Source organism: Lissotriton vulgaris, chromosome 11, assembly GCF_964263255.1.
Source record: "Lissotriton vulgaris chromosome 11, aLisVul1.2, whole genome shotgun sequence".
Lineage (NCBI taxonomy): Eukaryota > Metazoa > Chordata > Amphibia > Caudata > Salamandridae > Lissotriton > Lissotriton vulgaris.
The window spans coordinates 658,319,218-658,339,309 of NC_141699.1; the positions used below are offsets into that span (position 1 = coordinate 658,319,218).

At 44.8% G+C, this 20,092-nt stretch overlaps 1 protein-coding gene across 7 annotated transcripts in view; it reads right to left on the bottom strand.

Moving 5' to 3' along the window:
* Window positions 1-20,092, bottom strand: part of SLC19A3 (solute carrier family 19 member 3) — a 550,876-nt gene that overhangs the window by 123,084 nt on the left and 407,700 nt on the right. The window lies entirely within an intron of this gene.

Sequence of the window (20,092 nt, forward strand, 5' to 3'; positions counted from 1 at the left end):
TTCCCCGTATTAAACAGACTAGATTGGGAGGTAAATCCTTCTCCTATTTGGCCCCCAAATTGTGGAATCAACTGCAATTAGATCTTTGGCAGGAAATTAACTACCTGTCCTTTCGGAAAAAACTGAAGACTCAGCTGTTTTAACCTTTCTCTCCCCTGTGTTGTTGTAATACTGGTCCTTAGCGCGGAGATACCCCAATTGGGGTGAGTCAGGCGCTTTATAAATGTAATAAATAAAATAAATACACTAGACACATCAGCAGGAGCATCGAGTCTGGGGAGGGTGAAGTCTACCACTGACTCAGAGTGATCTAACAAAGGCTTCACAACCTCATGTATCCACCTCCTGACACTATCTCTCTTACTCCTTGTGAGTGCCTGACTCAGCCACTGCCTCTAGGGTTTGCCTGAGCAGTGCACATTCACTGCTGTGATTTAACTCCTAACTGAGTCACTTACTCAGGGTGACCTGAGGAAAGACAGTTCACTATCCTGTTTCCAGCTCTTGGCTCTGACACTGAGACTGTGTTTACCTGTTGAAGATCATTCAGCATCCTGAGGATCCAACTCGCGAGTCAAACTCTGTGTGACCCTATGATTACCTACTCACCACCTACTTGCGCCTGACTCAGCGACTGACTCATAGCGGGTATTACACCCTACTGCTTTCAAAGATCACCAGGCGCTGTGGATGCATACCTAGAAAATATCAATCCCACCCAATGCCATCATCTTGGACATGCTCTAAGCCCGGCACCCAAACCTTACCCGCGCCCTTCCCCCACATCCTCCCTGTGATGCCCTTGTGTGCTCATACCACTCCACGTTGCCTTTTCACCCATATGCTGCTCCCCTTACCACCCCGTTGTGTTCTCTCTCATCCATGTGCTCTCACATGTTCCTCTTTCTCTTTATATGCTTCCCCTACGATTGGTGCTCCTTTTCTACGCCCTCTGTGTTGCTTCACGCCACCAAGTTGCTTTGCACACCCCTTCCTGTTGCTCCCCCTCAGTGTTGCTCTGTCCTTGTTCCTCCCTGCACCCAGTTAATTCCCTTTCCCCTGTGTTGCTTCTCCTACCCATGCTACTTTTTTTTGTTTACAGATCCAACCCGGACCAGCAGACAAAAAAAAGCAAAATCAACATTTTGTAGGTATGTGCCTACAAAACAATATGGCTGGACTGGGTCTTGCTTTTTTTCTCTTTTTAAAAAGACATGCTGCATAGCTAGGGTATTCAGTACATCATGGCTAGAACCATTGACTAAGGTTCTCATAGGCGATACCTATTGGATTTGCCAAGGTTTTTTTAAGATATTGCCTTTACTGTGCTTCTTGCTGATCACTCACTCATTTCTGCTCTAGTCAAACAAGTCCTGAATGGTCCAGGATGGCAGGGTAGCCCTGGCAGGCAGGTTGAAGGCGCAGTTGGAGTGATGAGCAGGGAAGCACTTGTCACTTAGTGACAATGATGAGCTTCCCCCCCTCTTCATTCCATCTGTAATGGTTCAGCGCTGGGACGCTCACGGGCAGCTATGCACTTTAGAAATCCGGTAACATTAACATTAACAGTGATAGCAGTGGAGTGGTTCTGCTCTCCTAAGGCAAATTTCATCGTAGTATACCCAGTGTGAGGCCCACATGTCTGAATTCATCTGCACAAGTGGGTGAGAATCTCTATGCTATGCCTGATCAGTACAACAAACTTTTAACAAAATATCTCATAATGGACAATCAAGTAAAGAAACCAGCTAAGCGGACTATGATCCTAACAAAATACAATAAAAGGACCTACAGAGATGCCAGATTACTGAAAACCATAAACTGTGCGCCTCTGTCTCACAATTGTTCATCCCTCACACTACTAAGGGCTGTGTCCCATAACACGATAACCGTACCTCACGCACAACACTGAAACACTTCCTACATAGGATCAAAACAAAGACAACATACTTCCAGCCACACACCCCACATGGTGTATCATGCTACTCTTCTAGACAAGTGTTTTAGTACCAAACATAAGAGTCGTAAGCGCTATATAAACATTGCAATACAATACTAAAGTCTTCTGGGTGCACTAATGCAAGTTTCTTCCTATGGAGACTGAATTCAGGTTGCCTGCTGTCATTGGGCAATGCAGGAACCACCAACCACCTGCACCATCAGCAAACTTTGACATAATAAAATCTGCTTTCATGGAACAAGGTTTCTGTTTCTCGAGTCTGAAGAGAAATCAGTAAAAGAGGTGAGAGCACAGTGGCGAATGTACTTGTATGCATCACCGTGGCTATGACGTACCTAGCCTTGCCTACCAGGACCGGTAGATCTCCGGGGATACAGCATTAGCGCGCACTAATATCCAGGGTTGGTTTAATGGCTGCCTCCATTTCTTTGTAGGAATGGGAAATAATATGCCATTTCTGCTTTCCTGGCTAACAGAAGCACACAGTATGCCACTGTATAATTTGCTTTTCTTAAACAAATTCCTCAGAGTGTTACCTGAGGAGAATTTTCGCAGGAACGCAAGCACAATCACTCCTAACTTCAGAAAGCAGAATCAAGCGCCACAAACCACCGATTCTGCTCACCTTCACCTTTGTTGCAGTACTTGAAATGAGATGGCTGGAGTGGGATGATTTTTAGTGAAAGACTTTAGAACTAGCTCGTATGATACATGTTGGAGTGAGTAAAAATGTAAGTAAAATCAGTATTTATTTTTTTAATAAAAAGGGTAGTGATTCACGACCCACGTGCCGATGACATTCGAGACATGGACTGGAAAAGACCAAGACAGAAAGGTGCAGTTGCGGAAATAAACCTGTGGAAATTTAAAGGAGAATTTTTACGGCTTTTAAGCCTTCAAATGTGTGCAAGTGTGTACTAGATCAAGCGCCACTTCATCTATCTGCCGCCTTTGACACAGTGCCTGATTCTAATAATCGCTCCACACTTTAAACTTGGAGGGGCAGATTTACAAGCCCCGTGCGCCACTTTTGGACCGCCGTTGTGTCACTTCTGTGATGCAGTGGTGGCGTAAAGCTAGCACCATGCTGTGGGGGGTTTACAACGTGATGCATCTAGGGAGATGCGTCACGTTGTAAAGCCCTGCGCCACATGAAACCTGCGTCAGGTTTCACGTGGGCGTACCGGCGCAGGGTGGGCGTTTCGATGCAGGAACGCCTCTGAAAAGTGCCTGAGTGAAATCTACAAGATTTCACTCAGTCACTTTTCCAAACCCGCTGTGTCAAAACCTTGCGCCTGCTTGAAGCAGGCGTAAGGTGTGACGCACCATGTGGAAGATAGGCCGGGTTGGCACAGTGCTGGAGTTGTGACGCGCCCACGACACAACTCCAGCACTGCGCCAACCTTACGCCGGCAGATGCCACATGCATCTGCCTATCCTTGCGCCAAGGCGCACCGCATTGTAAATCCAGCACATCCGTGGTGGCGCAATGATGGCATTGTGTGTCGCACGTTTCTTGGCGCATCCCTGCTGATTTGCAGGGATGCGCCAGGAAACGTAAATCTGCCCTTCAGTTTGCAATTGTTTGCTCAAATGTCTCTGCTCCTGTCTTACATCTAGAACTTAATCGGTCTCTTCCCCTCCTTTTCACTTGGGCTCTTCTACAATTACGTGCTAGGCCCTGGCCTGGGGCGCTCCTTCCAGAGCCCCAATTTACTCAATGTCTGTCTGTCTTCACTCTAAATGCTGCAGTTGCCCGCAATATATATGCATTACAGTCAAACAGATATTCCAGATTTAAAAAGTCCACGATCAGCGCAGTGCTCCCACGGAGCCGAATCCCCACTTATTGTAAGTCATGAACAGTGCTTCACTAATGAACTCTGAACTGACTTAATATTTCTATGAATAAACTTTCAACAAACTACACTGTTCAAGAATAAACGCCTACACACCCTGATAAAGTCATCCTATTGCTTGTAAATTTTCTTCCAGAAGATCATTTTTTTCTACAAGTTAAGGCTTTCTCCCCTAAATATAAAGAGCCTCAGAGGCCCGGCCGAGCCCGCTCACCATTTAATTAATGAAGAGGCTCAGAGACCCGGCCGGGGCCCAGGCGGGCATGCTGTCGCCGTGCGCACCATTCAATTTATTAAGAGTCCGGGGATTTAATTCAGGATGAGGGAGCCCCTGGAGCGCGAGGCCCCCGCCGCAACGCGGGGGCTGCGGGGGCCTGTGTTACGCCCCTGAGCCTGTCCACCTCTGGCTGAAAACCACAGTTGACAATCTTAGAGTTCACATTCATTTTGACGGCAAGGGTGAGCCTGATGGCTTGCTGCTGAGCGCATGCCAAGCTCCTCCCCCTCCTTCAGATGGCACGTAAACTTTAGAGGCAGTGAGAGGCCTGCTTCCGGGTTAGAACGCCAGCCAGGAGCTGCAGGTCTGCGAGGCTGTCAGAACTACTATTGGCTGTAGTAGCCGGGACCCAGGACCTGCTAGGGAAAGTAAAAACTGGGATGGTCAGTCTCTGGTTTCCCTGTTTGCTGGGAGCAACGAGGTTAAGCAGCCAAAGCTGGGAGTTGCCCTGAGAGTTGCACTGTGAGGAGAGAAAGGAGTCCCTTGACGCTGGGCTGAGGTAAGTAGGTCTTCTTTGGCCGGGAAAGTCGACCCACTGACCTGTCCTGTCCAGCTGGGGTCCTGGAGCAAACACTTTTCTGTCAGGAGTTCCTTGGCAGTGGGGGGGGGGGGCGAAAGTGTTTGCACAAGGAAAAACATTGTAAAGACCAGAGGACAACTTACCCATATAGAGGAGGAACAACGAATAAACCATTCCAAGGCCTGGATGGTGAAGTATGCAGAAAATGATCTTGAGGGAAACAGAAGTAGGAGGCACAGCCCGAGCCCCCATCTCTAACTTAGGGCTAAGAGGAAGGCAGCACAACCACGCATCCTCGCAGCAAAGGGAGAAAAAATCTTGCAAAAGAAAAGTGGGAATGCAAATATTTTAATGGAGCAAATATCCCTGGGTCTTTCTCCCAAGCATTGCTGTTTTTAGGGTACACTCCAGAGCTCATTACCACTGAGGCGGTTTGTGGGTTAGAAACTGCTGCGGTCCCAGACAGTTTTTCAAAGTCATGGGCAGCGATGATTGAGGACACTAGAAGTAGTTCAGTGGGCCCACAAGTGGCTGCACCAAAAGCATTTGATGAGAGGAAGAAAGCAGGTGGTGGACAACTCCCATAAGGACTACCCTTTATTTTTAAAAAGTCACAAAGCAACACACATTGGACTCAAATTTACAATCTACAGGCCAGATGCCAGGCGGAGTATTATCTAGGGACTCCCTGACACTAGATGTTACTGTAATCTTGCCTGGCGGTCCAAGGGGGCAGTGGTAAATAGGGGAATGACCAGCTGGGCCTTCCTTTGATTTAGTGGTGTCAGGCTGCTCGGGTCCCTCGCCCACTCAAGTGTTGCCGGATCTCTTGATGGAAGCCAAGGCTAAAGATATGAGTTTTCAAAATCAGCTGATGGTTGAGATGTCGATTGGGCCACCCAGGAAGAGGGAGAGAGATAGCCAGTCCTCGATGCACCAAATGTAACAGCTCTTCTAGACTATATTAGTGGGAATACAAAATAGTAAAAAGTCCCTGGCCCAGGAACTTACTTTAGTTAATCAAAGACTAGATAAAATCAAGAGTACGGTGCAACTAATCCCATAGCTATTGAAAGAATTGGAGCAAGAAGTATCAGATATTAAGAACCATTCTGTGGACTGTGGTACCAATATCACCTCTCCACAAAAAGCTGCAGGCTTCACAATTGAAGGTGGACGAAATAGAGAACTACGCGAGGCGATCAAATCTGCACTTTACATGTGTTCCAGAGGACAGTAAATGTTTGAATGGCCAGTCCACTCCTTTTTGTGTATGGAAATGCTGATCAGAGAGCACATACTTGAGAACGCACCGGAAGACCTTACTATAATGAGAGCTCATAGGGTTCCTTCCCAGAAACTATCAGGGGCTAAGTACCCAAGGCTGAGATTTGTAAATATTTCAGATTTACACATTAGGGAGGTCATTCTAAGTAAAGCAATACAAAAGAAGGATATTGTTCTATCTGATGGGGCCAGGGTGAGAGTGTTCTCTGATATGTCAGCATTTGCAGCGCGCCGGCGGAGAGACTTTGTGGAGTTGATTGGCCAATTGCAGTGCGCAGGAGCACAGGCCTCTATCATCCAACAGTCCAACTTGAAAATCCCATATAAAGTCCAGTTCCATCTCTGCTCCACTCTTGAGGAAGCTCAAGTGATATCACAAATGGCAGCCCAAGCATGTGGAAAGTAGAAATATATGGGATGGCTTAGACTGTTGTGGGAGGGAAATAATTATATGAATCTGAAGCACAGTTTAATTCATCAAGTTCCTTTGATATACTGCAAAATTCAGCAGGTTTAATTCCTTGCACTTTGAATTTTATACATTGTGTTCATTTTTCACTTTGCACTTTCTTTCCCTTTTAGATATATATATATTAGCATCTTTTTATGCTTGTAAAAGAAAAATATTTAATCTCTCTCATGGTCAATCTATAGTTTAGTACAGCGTAAATTTCTTGTATGTTGGGTTTATAGATGTTTTGAATTAAGGCTCTGCACTTGCACCGTGCACTTTTTCCTGGCGGGATATTGTATATAAGGGCTTGCTAAGTCTTCATGAACTCTTCATGAATTTCTGGCCTGGACCCAAGGTAATGGAATGTTCCCTTTAAAATAAAGTCTTGCCGATTTTTATCTCTTTCTGTGGGTTCCTATTTAATCTATACAGCAAAGTATTAGATTCAGTTTACAAACTAAGGTACAGATGGCTATATTTAGCTGGTACAGGTACAAGAAGCACAAGCACTTTTTCTCTGCATACTGTCAGCAATGTTTTTTCTTTTTTTTTGGAGGGGTCTGTATGGTTGTTAAAGACATAGGTTAAGTATCATGGAGTGGTAGTGTGTATAGGTGTGTGTTTAGGCACCAGGTGAAGGCGCCATTGATTGTTGGGAAGGCTGAGGAAGGGAGTTAAGGGCCAATCCATTCTTCAGTGGGTTTTGGGTGGTTGGTGATGGGCAGTGTGAGGGTATGTTGGGTAGAGCATCAAAAAAAGAGCAGAGAAACAGGAGGTCATAAATGGGCAAGGTACAAGATTGGAGTAATAGTAGGGGATGAGGTGTTAGCTGCAGTGAATATGGGCAAGGGGCTTGAGCCTACTCCAAAAAGCACAGCTTTATGAGATGGGGAATGTTAAGGGGAAGAGTGGAACAAGTACTTCTGTGATAAGTAACTGTCTTTTGTTCAATTTCAAAGAATGTCTCAATCACTAAAGATAATTTCGTGCAATGTAAATGGTCTTCTAAATGCTCATAAAAGGGGGGCAGTGTTAAAATGGCTTGGCTCATTTTCTCCTCAGGTGATTTCTTTGCTGGAAATGCATCTTAAGTCTAGTACCCCTAACTTATCACTCCCTATGAAGTATTTCCAAGCGTACTTTGCCATAGCCAATAGGGCAGCGCAGGGGATGGGTATTTTATTCTCATCTACAGTGGATTGGGTGGTGAGAGAAGTAATGCGGGATGATGAAGCAAGGTGGATTTGGATTTAGGTTTTAGTCCGAAGTCTTATGACCAGCAGACTTGCCGGGATCAACAAGTGGCTACTCCGCAAGCTCTAGACCATACAGAACACCGCAGCCAGACTCTTACTCGGCATCCCTCGACACAAACACATCACCCAACACCTATGTAACCTTCACTGGCTCCCTGTTGAGAAGAGAGTCACTTTCAAGATACTCACGCACGCCTACAAATGCCTCCACAACACCAGATCCGAACACCTCAATGAAAGTATCTCCTTCCACCTACCCAAGAGAAACCTCTGATCTGCCGACCTCGATGAAACCTCACGCATTTGCAGAGCCAGAACAGGTCGAAGAGCCTTCTCCTACATTGCAGGTCATTTTGCCAACAGCAGACAGACTGACGCTGTTGTGCTGTCTGCGTAGTGGATCGTCATACACTTTGAGGACTGCTAATATTGAAGGATTTGTCTTCATTGAAAAATACTTGCTTTTATACATGGGCTTCATACCATATGTAGGTACAGACCACCATATTGAGCATTCATGATTCACAGGTCAGAGCAACAGCACCGCTTGTGATTAACACCAACTCCAGAATTCCTCATCACCGTCTTCATAAACGTCTCTGTGTATCATCAACACAGTATCAGTGCTCAGCTACCCATAGAGTGCCAGCCTTCACTCTCACGTGAGTACCCGGCTGGGTGTCCTTGTGAGTATCTAATTTTCCTTTTCCTCCTTCACCCACTGTTGGCACAAACATCTCACGCGGCTGGGCATTCTACCTAAACCAATAGGTCCTGATGAGACCCTTTATCATGTATTGGGTCGAAATGTCATCGACAACAAAAGAAAGCGAATCATCAACAGCGCGTATTATTGTATAAAGCTGCTGTATATTATGTTTTGAATTACTAAATGGTCGACTTTTTTGAACACCTTGTAAAATACTGTCTCAATTATGTCACCAATATTTTAGGTTCTTATTTCTCACTGAGGACACTACGCACATTTTTCTTTTTCATTGTATATAGAATTTTGTTTTGTAAAATATAAAATATGATTGTATCAAACTAAAACCATAGGTGTATGTGGTTACTTCGCTCTCTGACATCATTTTAACCCTTCCATTACGATTTTGCACCTTATTATCTATATTGATTCTATTATTCCACAGGAACCATTGTTTCTGACAATAATTTCCCCACCCGGGTTCCTTAGTGAGTTGTGTTCCCTTGTCCCTTTTCTCGTTCTCCTACATTGCAGCAAAGACCTGGAACAAGCTACCGATCGACATCAGACGCGCCCTTTCCCTGAACCTCTTCAGAAAGACACTCAAGACCTGGCTCTTTGGCTGACCAGAGTTGCTTACCAACCCCCAGCGCCTTGAGACCCTCATGGGTGAGTAGTGTGCTTACAATTCCCCTGATTGGTTGAAGCCTTAAAACAGATATATAATATGGTAATAAATTCCTGCTGTCCGATAGTTATGGGGAGATTTTAATTTTTTACAAGAGTTAGGTCTAGACACCTCAAGCAAGGCTAAACAACAGCTAAAACCAAGGACTGCAAAATAAAAATAAAAATATTAAAGAAGATTTTGCTTTAATAGATGCCTAGTGGATAGATCACCCAGGTTTTACACAGTTTACATGTCACTCTGCAAGGTTTAAAACTGCCTCACAACTTGACTCCAACTCCTTTTCAGATGACTCAATAGTCTCCTTGGTGATACACCCACGTACCCACCAAGAACCAACACCAAGTGGCTCTTTAATAAAGCACTGCTCTCAGATCTAGTATGGATCGCAGAAACTCGAGAATTTATACAGTGTTTTTTTTAAAGAGACTATTAATACAGCTGCAGGTTTTATGGTGTTGCGAAGCTTTCAAGTCCTCTTTTCTGGGGCAGGTGATTGCATATAAAGCTAACATATATAAGCAGAGGCAACGGAAAATAGAATCACTGCAAAGAGTAGTGGATCGAGCTAGGGTCGATCTTAACTCTGTGCCCCTAAGTGACCTCGATAAGAAGATGTTACAGCAGGAATTATCGAAAGAAAAAGAGCAATGACATTTTTATTTTTAATTTAGAAGAAATCTCTGGGAGTAGGGCATTTCAATAGAAAGTCTAGGTAGGAAGTCAGTTTGTAGGCACATTTTCAGCATGGTCCACCAGAACACAGCAGAGTAGGCAATTAATCTCCGAAATAAGAGAACTCAGAACTGCAAATATGATGGGTGACAAAGATAGGATTGCTGAAATATTTGCATCCCATTTCAAGCAAATTAATGCTGGGGTTCAGATAGTAGATCCACAGGATCTGGAGAGCTACTTCGCCAAATTCCAGTTACCTAAAATCACTAGGGCTGACAGTGTGGCCTAAATAAACGGATTGAACCTTCAGAAGTGATCAAGACTGTAAGGGGGACGACTAGCACTAAGGCAAGTGGAAATGAAGGAATTCCATTGTAAGTATATAAGATGTTTTTAGAAGAGCTCTCTCCATTTTTAATACATTTGTATAATCAAATCTTGAAAGGGTCTCCGATTTCTGCTGGATTTAAGGAGTCAGTGGTGATTACAATTCTTAAATCAGCATTTGCAATGCAATAGGTCTCGCATTTACGCACTTTTGAACTATTGGCATTGTAAATGACAAAGCCTTTTATTTTGTTTTAAAAAGCAAAACAAAACAAAAAGGTATTGTCGTTCAGAATGCCAATAGCTCAAACTCGCCTAATTGCGAGACCTATTGCATTGCAAATGCTTGTTGACATAAGTAACCCAGATGGGTGTCATGTATGGTAGCGGTTAAAACCACTCAAATGTACGTATTTTGTTTGCATTTATTTAGCGCTTACGGTCCCTGGTGAGGTGTCGATGCGCTTTAGATAGATTGATATCGCTGTGTATTTTTGTGAGTTTGGCAAGTGGACTCTTTCTAGGTATAGAAGCACAATGCCTTCCCTTCCCGTGCCACTGTGACCCCGCCGCTGGTGTATAGCTTTCACCCCGTAACTTTTCCAAGCCTGTGTTTCCAAGAATCTTTGACTCATTCTCGCCTTTAATCGCTACAGTGAAGGGAATGGATCTGCACGTGGCTCCAACTTCTCCGATCACCGCAGAGCACCCTCAGGGCAGAGCAGGCCATTGCTTGGCGTCACTGAGTGATCTTCTGCAGTCACTCATGAACTCCTGTCCTGAGATCCTCTGCACTCTACTGAAACCTCCTAATCTGTTCTGTGTTACTCCCAGGCACCTGTGACCTCGCTCATACACCTATGAGCTCCCTAGTTTGGAGTGAGCCTCGCACTCTCCTACAAATGCACAGATAATGTCTGAGCTCTGTTGGGCACCTGCAAGCTACACAGCCACCACTGATCTTCCCCAGTCACCTGAAAGCTCCTGATGTCACACGCAAGCTCATTGTCCTGCTGCTCCTGAGGCGAAAAGCCGGGAGTTCTTTTAAAACTGCATTTTAAAGCTTTATCTGTGTAAATAACTTGTGCTTCTAACAAAAATATTGCTGCTATTCTCCTGCACTTTCCCTACGAGCCGACTGAGCGCTCACCAGGGATTCTGTCACACCGGCGCTGGGTGAGGGAAGACTGCGGCCACGCCCACCCCCTCCAGGCCACGCCCCCTTTTCCCGTAGTTACAAAAGAGCGCGCTGATCCACAAGCGCGGTCATTGTCCTGCTGCTCCTGAGGCGAAAAGCCGGGAGTTCTTTTAAAACTGCATTTTAAAGCTTTGTCTGTGTAAATAACTTGTGCTTTTAACAAAAATCTTGCTGCTATTCTCCTGCACTTTCCCTACGAGCCGACTGAGCGCTCACCAGGGATTCTGTCACACCGGCGCTGGGTGAGGGAAGACTGCGGCCACGCCCACCCCTCCAGGCCACGCCCCCTTTTCCCGTAGTTATAAAAGAGCGCGCTGATCCACAAGCGCGGTCATTGTCCTGCTGCTCCTGAGGCGAAAAGCCATGAGTTCTTTTAAAACTGCATTTTAAAGCTTTGTCTGTGTAAATAACTTGTGCTTTTAACAAAAATCTTGCTGCTATTCTCCTGCACTTTCCCTACGAGCCGACTGAGCGCTCACCAGGGATTCTGTCACACCGGCGCTGGGTGAGGGAAGACTGCGGCCACGCCCACCCCCTCCAGGCCACGCCCCCTTTCCCCGTAGTTATAAAAGAGCACGCTGATCCACAAGCGCGGTCATTGTCCTGCTGCTCCTGAGGCGAAAAGCCGGGAGTTCTTTTAAAACTGCATTTTAAAGCTTTGTCTGTGTAAATAACTTGTGCTTTTAACAAAAATCTTGCTGCTATTCTCCTGCACTTTCCCTACGAGCCGACTGAGCGCTCACCAGGGAATCTGTCACACCGGCGCTGGGTGAGGGAAGACTGCAGCCACGCCCACCCCCTCCAGGCCACACCCCCCCATATATAAATATGTGCTTCCCCCGGAAGTGCAGCGGACGGGTGCAGCGGGCGTGCCGTTTGCGCGCCAAAGGCGCGCCTAAGGCAAGCCCGTCTGCGCCCGTCCGCGACCGGATTGCGTCCAGCGCCAGCCATGCTGCCTGTGTCCACTCACACAATCAAAGGATTGTTTGGTCCAGTGCGGAGCTACGGTCACTGAACGCAGCCACTCCCTGTCAGTCGCCTAAGCTTAATCTGACGACTCAGAATCTCCAGCACCACTGCCTATGCTGCCAAAAGTCTCTTGGCTCCGTCTCTTCCCAAATAGTATCACCTTTCAAAAAAGCAAGTAAACCATCTCGCAACACCTCCTCTCTCAAACTTAGGATCGGTCTACTAAACTGCAGATCCCTTCCTAAGCATGCTGACGACTTATGCTTACTAATAGCGGACTCTAACTGGGACATCTTGTGCCTTACGGAGACATGGCTCAATGAGGACAACTTGGCTTCCATCTCACTAGCAACCCCGCCAGGCTTTAAACTGAGCTTCTCCAATAGAAAGGAAGGCCGAAGAGGTGGAGGAGTGGCTTTCATCTACAACGAGAAATACACCTTGTTGTCCTCCACTCCTACAACATTCCCAGGCACAGAAGGGCTACACTTTTGCCTCCAATTTACCCCCCAACTGTCTCTTACAGGCCAAATTATCTATAGACCCCCGGACTGCCCGGCATCATCCTTGAGTGAGCTTATGGACTTTATAGTCCTAAACTCTCTTGCCCACCCGCATTATATCGTAGCCGGTGATTTTAATCTTCACGCCGACAACCCTGACTGTCCACAGGCTACTTACCTCATCTCAACCCTGCAATCGGCCAATCTAACTCAAGCTATTGCAGGCCCCACGCATCGTGCAGGGCATATGCTGGACCTTTTCTTTTCTAATATATCGAACACAACAGCTAATTCTCCGATACCACTGCTTTGGACGGATCACTACTTAACTACTTTATCCATCTCAATCTCCTCCCAGTCTCAGATCACAGGGAAACGCTCTTATATGCGAAGAAACTGGGATAATTTAACAACGGACACTCTCTGCCTGGCACTTCGAGCAAACCCCCCACCCCTTACCTCGGATGTTAACTCCGATGCTACATCACTGAACTCGTGGATTAGCAATATAGTGGATTCTATCGCTCCGGCCAGAATCGCTACGTCACGCAGAGAATCTCCCTCTGCTCCGTGGTTCTCCCCTGAGCTGATGGCCGAAAAAAGTAAATGCAAAAAGCTGGAGCGCCTTTGGCGAGCTAATTATTGCGAATCAGCCAAAACCAGCTATAAAAAAGCCCTCCATGCCTTACATTTATCCATAAAAAAAGCTAAAAAAATCTTCTTTGCGACCTCAATCCAGCAGGCGGAACAACCGAGTAAAGAAGTCTTTAAGATAGTTAAATCTTTCTTTAAGCCAAGAGCCATCGAGACGGATATTATTCCATCCGCAAGACTCTGTGAAACCATTTCTGATTTCTTTGACACCAAAATATTAAAAGTGTATGATACTTTCACGAACCCCGAGCCGACATCTATGGATGAGTTTAGAGTTTCTGAGTCACCCACTTCCTCCTTATTTCAATTTCAGCCCATCACCCTCTCTGAGGCATTTAAAGAAATAAAAAAATTTAAATCTGGGGCACCTGATGATCCATGCCCACCTAAACTCTGGAAATTAATGTCTGACGCAATCGCAGTCCCCCTCTTACACATATGGAACAAGTCCATCACAACAGGCATGTTCCCGGACTGTTGGAAACAGGCCACTCTTCTCCCACTAAAAAAAAAGCCCAAGGCGCGCCGGATGACCTGAGCAATCTCCGACCCATCTCCCTTTTAGCAGCCCCTGGCAAAATGCTTGAAAAACTGATCCAACGGCAGATTAACAGCTTTATTGAAGAAAGCGGTGCCCTACATGAAACTCAATCTGGCTTTAGGGCCGGCTTTAGCACCGAGACGGCCCTCATTGAGGTTGCCGAGTCAATCAGGTGGTCCTTAGATTCAGGGGCATCAGCTATGCTGGTGCTCCTGGATCTATCCGCTGCTTTTGACACGGTAGATCATAGCAGACTGCTGATTCGACTTAAGGACATTGGCCTTGGAGATAAAGCACTTAACTGGTTACACTCCTACCTCACAGAGCGGTCCCAGAAAGTGGCTCTGGGCCCCTTCTCCTCTGAACCTAAAGGCCTCTGGTGTGGTGTCCCACAGGGGTCTGCACTCAGCCCTCTGCTGTTCAATGTCTATTTGGCCCCGCTTTTCACCTTGATTGCTAAATGGGGGGTCAAGGCAATATCATACGCGGATGACACTCAATTGGTCTTCCCCTATACAGACACGTCAGAGGCAGCTTTTAGTAAAATCAGGGGCTGTCTTCGAGACGTGGCCAAATGGATGAACACTAATAAACTCAAAATGAATGCGAGCAAAACAGAGGTGTTATTTTTTAGAAATCTCAAACACCCCCCTCCGGACCTTTGGTGGCCTACGGAAATGGGCCCTGCCCCATCTCCCGGTACCCATGCAAAAAAGCTAGGAGTAAGGTGGGATGAGAACTTGTCCTTCTTGCCGCATATACAACAGCTTACCGCTGGCTGCCTGCACAAACTCAGAAATTTGCAAAAATTCCTGCCCCTGCTACCAGTCGAGTGTCGAAAAACGGTTGTTCACGCAACAATCACATCTCGACTTGACTATTCCAATGGCCTTTTTCTTGGTCTGCCCAAATATGCGGTGCAACGCTTACAGATCGTGCAGAATGCGGCTGCGAGATTGATAAAACGGGTCCCTTTCAGGCAGCATATCTCTCCGCATCTGCACGAGCTGCACTGGTTGCCAGTGGCCAGCAGAATTAAGTTCAAGGTGCTTACCTTGGCTTTTAGAGCACTAAAAGGCTCATGTCCCAACTACCTAAAACTTCGACTCCCCCGTTACCTCCAAGAACGGGAGCTCCGCTCAAACTCCCTGCTCAAGCTAATTACTCCGCGTGTGAGGAAAGCTAGACTTGGAGGCAGGTCCTTTTCTGTTGGCACGGCTAAACTATGGAATACCTTGCCCCCTGCCATCCAATCTGCCACTACAGAAGCTAGCTTTAGGAAGCTCCTAAAAACTTGGCTCTTTATGCAATAATCTTGATCTTCCCCCTGACTACTCGCTCTTGGCTGCAGGACTCGCTAGCGCCGGGACACCTCACCTGAGGTAGCTGTTTGCGCTTTATAAGCATCTGTATTATCATTATTATTAAGTCACATACAAGCTTTGTCAGTGGCCTGCATGTTATATCATTCGCCTGCAAGCTCTGTTGGTAATCTGAGAGTTCCTTAAGCCTCCTTCAAATTCCCCTTGCCACACGCTAAATCCCCAGTCACCTGCAGTATCAGATCACACATGGAGCTCACCTATGCACCCTTGTCTCCTGCAAAGTTTTCACTAATCCCACCACTCCTGAAACATTCAGATCAGGTGTGGGCTTCTCACCATGCACTCTTGACCCCCACTACCTCAAGTAGAGTTACCCTCAGATAACTCTCTAGTCAGTCTGGGCACCTCTGGTCACTTCCTGTCTCCTCCTCCGGTTGCTCAATGGCTCTCACAGTCAGTAGCTAGCTTCTTCACTCACTGACCTGCTTCTGAGGACTTCCTAAACCTCTTGGCAGCCCCACACGTTACCCAGATACATAAAGTGGCACCTAACGCCCCACGCAGTCTTCACAAAAACCCACTGCTTTGAGCAAGGAGTATCTGCAAATTTCGAGCTTTAAGAGGAATCCAGCAGAAAAGGAGTTGCCTATGGTGTGGGCCACATCTACAGTACAAAGGAAAAGCTGTGCCTGCTGTGGGCGAGCGCCGTCTTCTGGCGTGTACTCATTTATGAGAATAGGAGACCTACCTGCAGATTATAGGGCACACTGACTGAGGCGGGATGTAGCGTCTGCGAAAAAAGGACGCAAAAGAAAGTTTTTTTTATCTGACTGATGAGGGGCCTGATAAAACAGATTATCAGAAGTAGTATGCACACGGTCGCAAACACACTGCCTGAGAGATGGCACGGTTCGAAAACGGCTGTCAGAGACCCACGCTACTACAACCAGAGAAAACAAGCAATAAAAACAAGATTGTCAGGGCAGCATCAATAGTAAAAGCGCGCTGAATATAAACAAAGTACGTTGTCCTGCCTGAAGTAGGTCAAACTCAATAAAGAAAATAGTGCTTACAACACCAAAAATAACAGTACAGTGTAAGAACCGAAGTAAAGGGGCCAGTAGCCATGGGAAGTCACAAATGACGACATGGCAGTACTAAGGAGGGACTAACAATCATCATAATGAATCAGAAGACAGCATTTACAAAGGACAAACACACAAACCAATGAAAAATAAGGGTGGGGAGTGGGCGGGGCTTCTCTCCGACAGAATTACCAAAGTTCTTTGCAGAGCAGCGCTTACAAGCTAGCTCACGCTCAAACTAAAAAGATAAGAAGCCAAACGACCCGAGCTCCTACCGCCTCATAAATTTATTAAACACAGGCTACAAGATTTTTATGAAAACCTGGGCGAATAGGATCTCAGACTGTGCACAACAAGTGGTCCATGTGGACCAAACAGGATTCCTACCATGGCAGCTAATAACTTCTTCTTAATTCAGGCGATTGATTATTTTTCTGTTAGCAAGGATAAAGTGGCCATTTTATTGATGGATGCGTTTGATCATGTCGACTGGCAGGCTCTTTTTTTATTTTAGGGTAATACGGTTTTTCAGCCAACTTGATAGCAATTTTAATAGAAATATATAATGGGGTTGTTGCAAAAATAATTATGGATGAGGAACAGGTGGAAGAGGTGGTGAATAGGCATGGCCCCAGACAAGGGTGCCCCCTACCTCCCTTATGTTCTCTTTTCATTCAACCACTCGTGGTAAAGGTCCTCTCTAATGCATCAATCCTGGCCCGTTTAACGAGGATGGCAAAAATCAAGTTGTTCGCCGATTATATGATTTGATATTGGAAGGGAGCTAAGGCAAATATCTAGGCTGTTCTGGGGGAAATCCAGGCATTTACAGCCCTGGGTGGACATAAAGTGAATCAGGCCAAAATGGAGCTTCTTTTGTTCAACTCTTCAGAGGCTCAACTCCCGGCAGGGCTACAAATCTTGTCACTATGAACTATAAGATATTTAGGATTATATATTACAGCCGACTTTTCTCAATTATTTCAACTGAATTATGGAAATACCTTTACAAAGGAAAAAAGCATTTAGAAAGATGGACACTTTTACCCCTGACATTAGTGGGCCGAGTTTCCCTAGTTAAAATGTCAATACTCCTTCTGTTTGTATTTCTGTTTTTTAAATCTTCCTCTTAAAATATCAAATTTCATATTTTAAGGGGGAAACAGCATTTACAACGCTGTCATCACATCGCAGTACTATTACAACGCAGTTATTACAACGACAGAATTGTTAGTACGACGTACATTTACATTACAAGTCATTAGAACGACTTGCTGTAGGTGGTGCTAAGGTTTTGGAAATTGTTTTCCAAAACCTTCCCTTCTGTTACGCAAACTGGAGTAGGAATAGTAAATAACACTATTCCTAATTCCAGTGCGCCCATTACAGCAAATCGTTATAATGAATTGTGATGTAAGTGCATCGCGTACTAACAACGCAGTAGTTGTAAAAGCACGCGATGTAATACATCGATATGTAATGTGCTATATTCATTTTAAAGAGTTGGATAAAGTTATTCGTGAGTTTATATGGGCAACAGAAAAACACGGGGCAAACTTTACATTCTCCAATTAGACACCTAAACCTAAGCCGCGTTAGTCAGTCTACTAATCCAACTGGCAGCGCATTTGTCAAAATCTGATAATTTTATGTTAAAATATATGCTAAAAGAGGGTGCAATTAAACTACAAGTGTTTCTTCGCACAACAAAACTACCCAAGAAAGCAAGATATAAATTCATATTATCAATTGCAACACGTACTAAGCGTTTCTACAAAGCTTATAATGTTACAACAAGCCATGCATACACGTCTCTTAAAGATTGTGAGATATGGGGTTTACAGTTTAATCAAGTGGTGTTATAGTCCTATAATAATCTAGGGTTCTGGAAGCTAGGTGGTTTTTATAACTGTATCCATTTGATCACATGGGAATCATTTGCTTTACAATTCGAACTCCAAAGTCGAGCTTTGGGGTTGTTTTATACAAATCACAGGCTTCCTTAAGAAAAATTATACAATGATTAACGAGACGGTAAAAGCAATCCTAAAAATATTTCTTGAGAAGAACCTGAGCAGTGTTGGTATTTGGTATTGGGCACTACACCAGGGTGTGAATAATACGCTTATTGAGGAGATGCTTCCAAAAATTGCGCAGAAAACAAATTGTCAGTTTAAGAGCAAGGAATGGCAGGCAGTGTGTGAGTTTGGGAATAAAGCTTTGAGGGGCAGCCATTTTCAAGAGAATGTCTTTTTTGTCCAGATCACTGGCGTTATTATACTCAACTCCTAATCAATGTTTTGGATGTAATATGGAGGGGGCAGGAGGATGGGTACATACATTTTTTACATGTCCTAGACTACAACCCTTTTTGGAGGAGGTTTTTAGGTTCATCAGTCACTGTATGTCCATGGTCATTCTCCCATCAACATTGTTGGCCTTATATGGATTCCCATGTAGGCTTTCAGCTGCCAAAATTCCAGCAATACTTTGTTTTCATCGCAATAGCTGTACCCAGATTTCTGGTGTTACAAAATTGGAGATCATCGAAGGTACCGACATCTGGTCAGTGGTTCTCTAAGTTCGATCGGACCTATCATTTTGAAGAGGCATACACAAAGAGGGTAGGGATACTCTATAGATTATGGTCTATATGGGCGGACTACTCTCTGATCGCCCAGGCAAATTGATATGGGGAATTCTTTGTAGAGAGGAAGAAAGGAATGCAATGTAGTAATGTTTTATAGTCTTAATTATTCTCATTGTATGTAATTCGTCTTTTTCTGTAGGTATGTTGGAAATGTAATATGAATTTATGCGATATGCTGTGAGATGAAAATGAGATTATTTATTATGAAGTACTTTTTTAATTTTGTACCAATATTCTGACTATTTGTATATGAATTTCTTCTATATCACTGTCTGTTTTTTTTTTCTCTGCTCAATAATATTTAGAATTTAGTGACCATTGAATGAATTGGCTAGCTGCTAAAGGCCGAAAGACTCCCTATTTTGGATGTAATCTGCCCATCAGATTGAATTGTGAATTCTTACTGAAGTCGAGAGCTTTAATGAAATTGTTCAGTGACAAGAACTGTGGATTTCTCAAGCTAATTTGAAATAAAATCCACAGTAGTTTGGCGGCTATCTTGCCAGTGCTCGTCAATCGTAATTCAAACTCATTCTAAAATTGGAGGTGGAGGAGCCAGCAAATTTACATGGAGGGCCAAGAGTGACCATGCACAAGACAAACCCTGAAAATATTTGGTATTCAAATATAAATAAGTAAAAATATGATCACTTTAGAATTAGAAAAAGTGTTTAACATGCAGACGCATTTTACCTTGGTACTTCCAGATTATACCACTGCAGTAAGAAGTATTATGTGATACCTTATAAACTCGAACGTCTTCTCATCGCACCCCCCCCACTGGCTGCGGTGCTATGAATGAACTAAAAGGCAAGTTGTCATCTGTTCCCTATGTGTGGCCTAGATTCTTATACATGGAACAACACTCTAGTAACTCAGTTTTAGTACAGCATGAATTCTGAACATATTTGGAGGTGCATTCAAATTTGAATATGAAGGAAAAGTCCAATCAGTGACATTTAGTGTGGGATCATACAGTTAGGTCAGCAGTAAACCAGGATTGGTCAGTTTTTAGGTCAAGCCTGGCAGCATGCCTGTGCTGCTCTGCAAGGCATAGTGTATTCAGTACATGGGCTTCAAGCCGGCCTATCGATTGTCATTGGTTGCTCTGGGTGCCTTTACATTTGAATAGTAAATGGTGCCTATTTGTCCCTC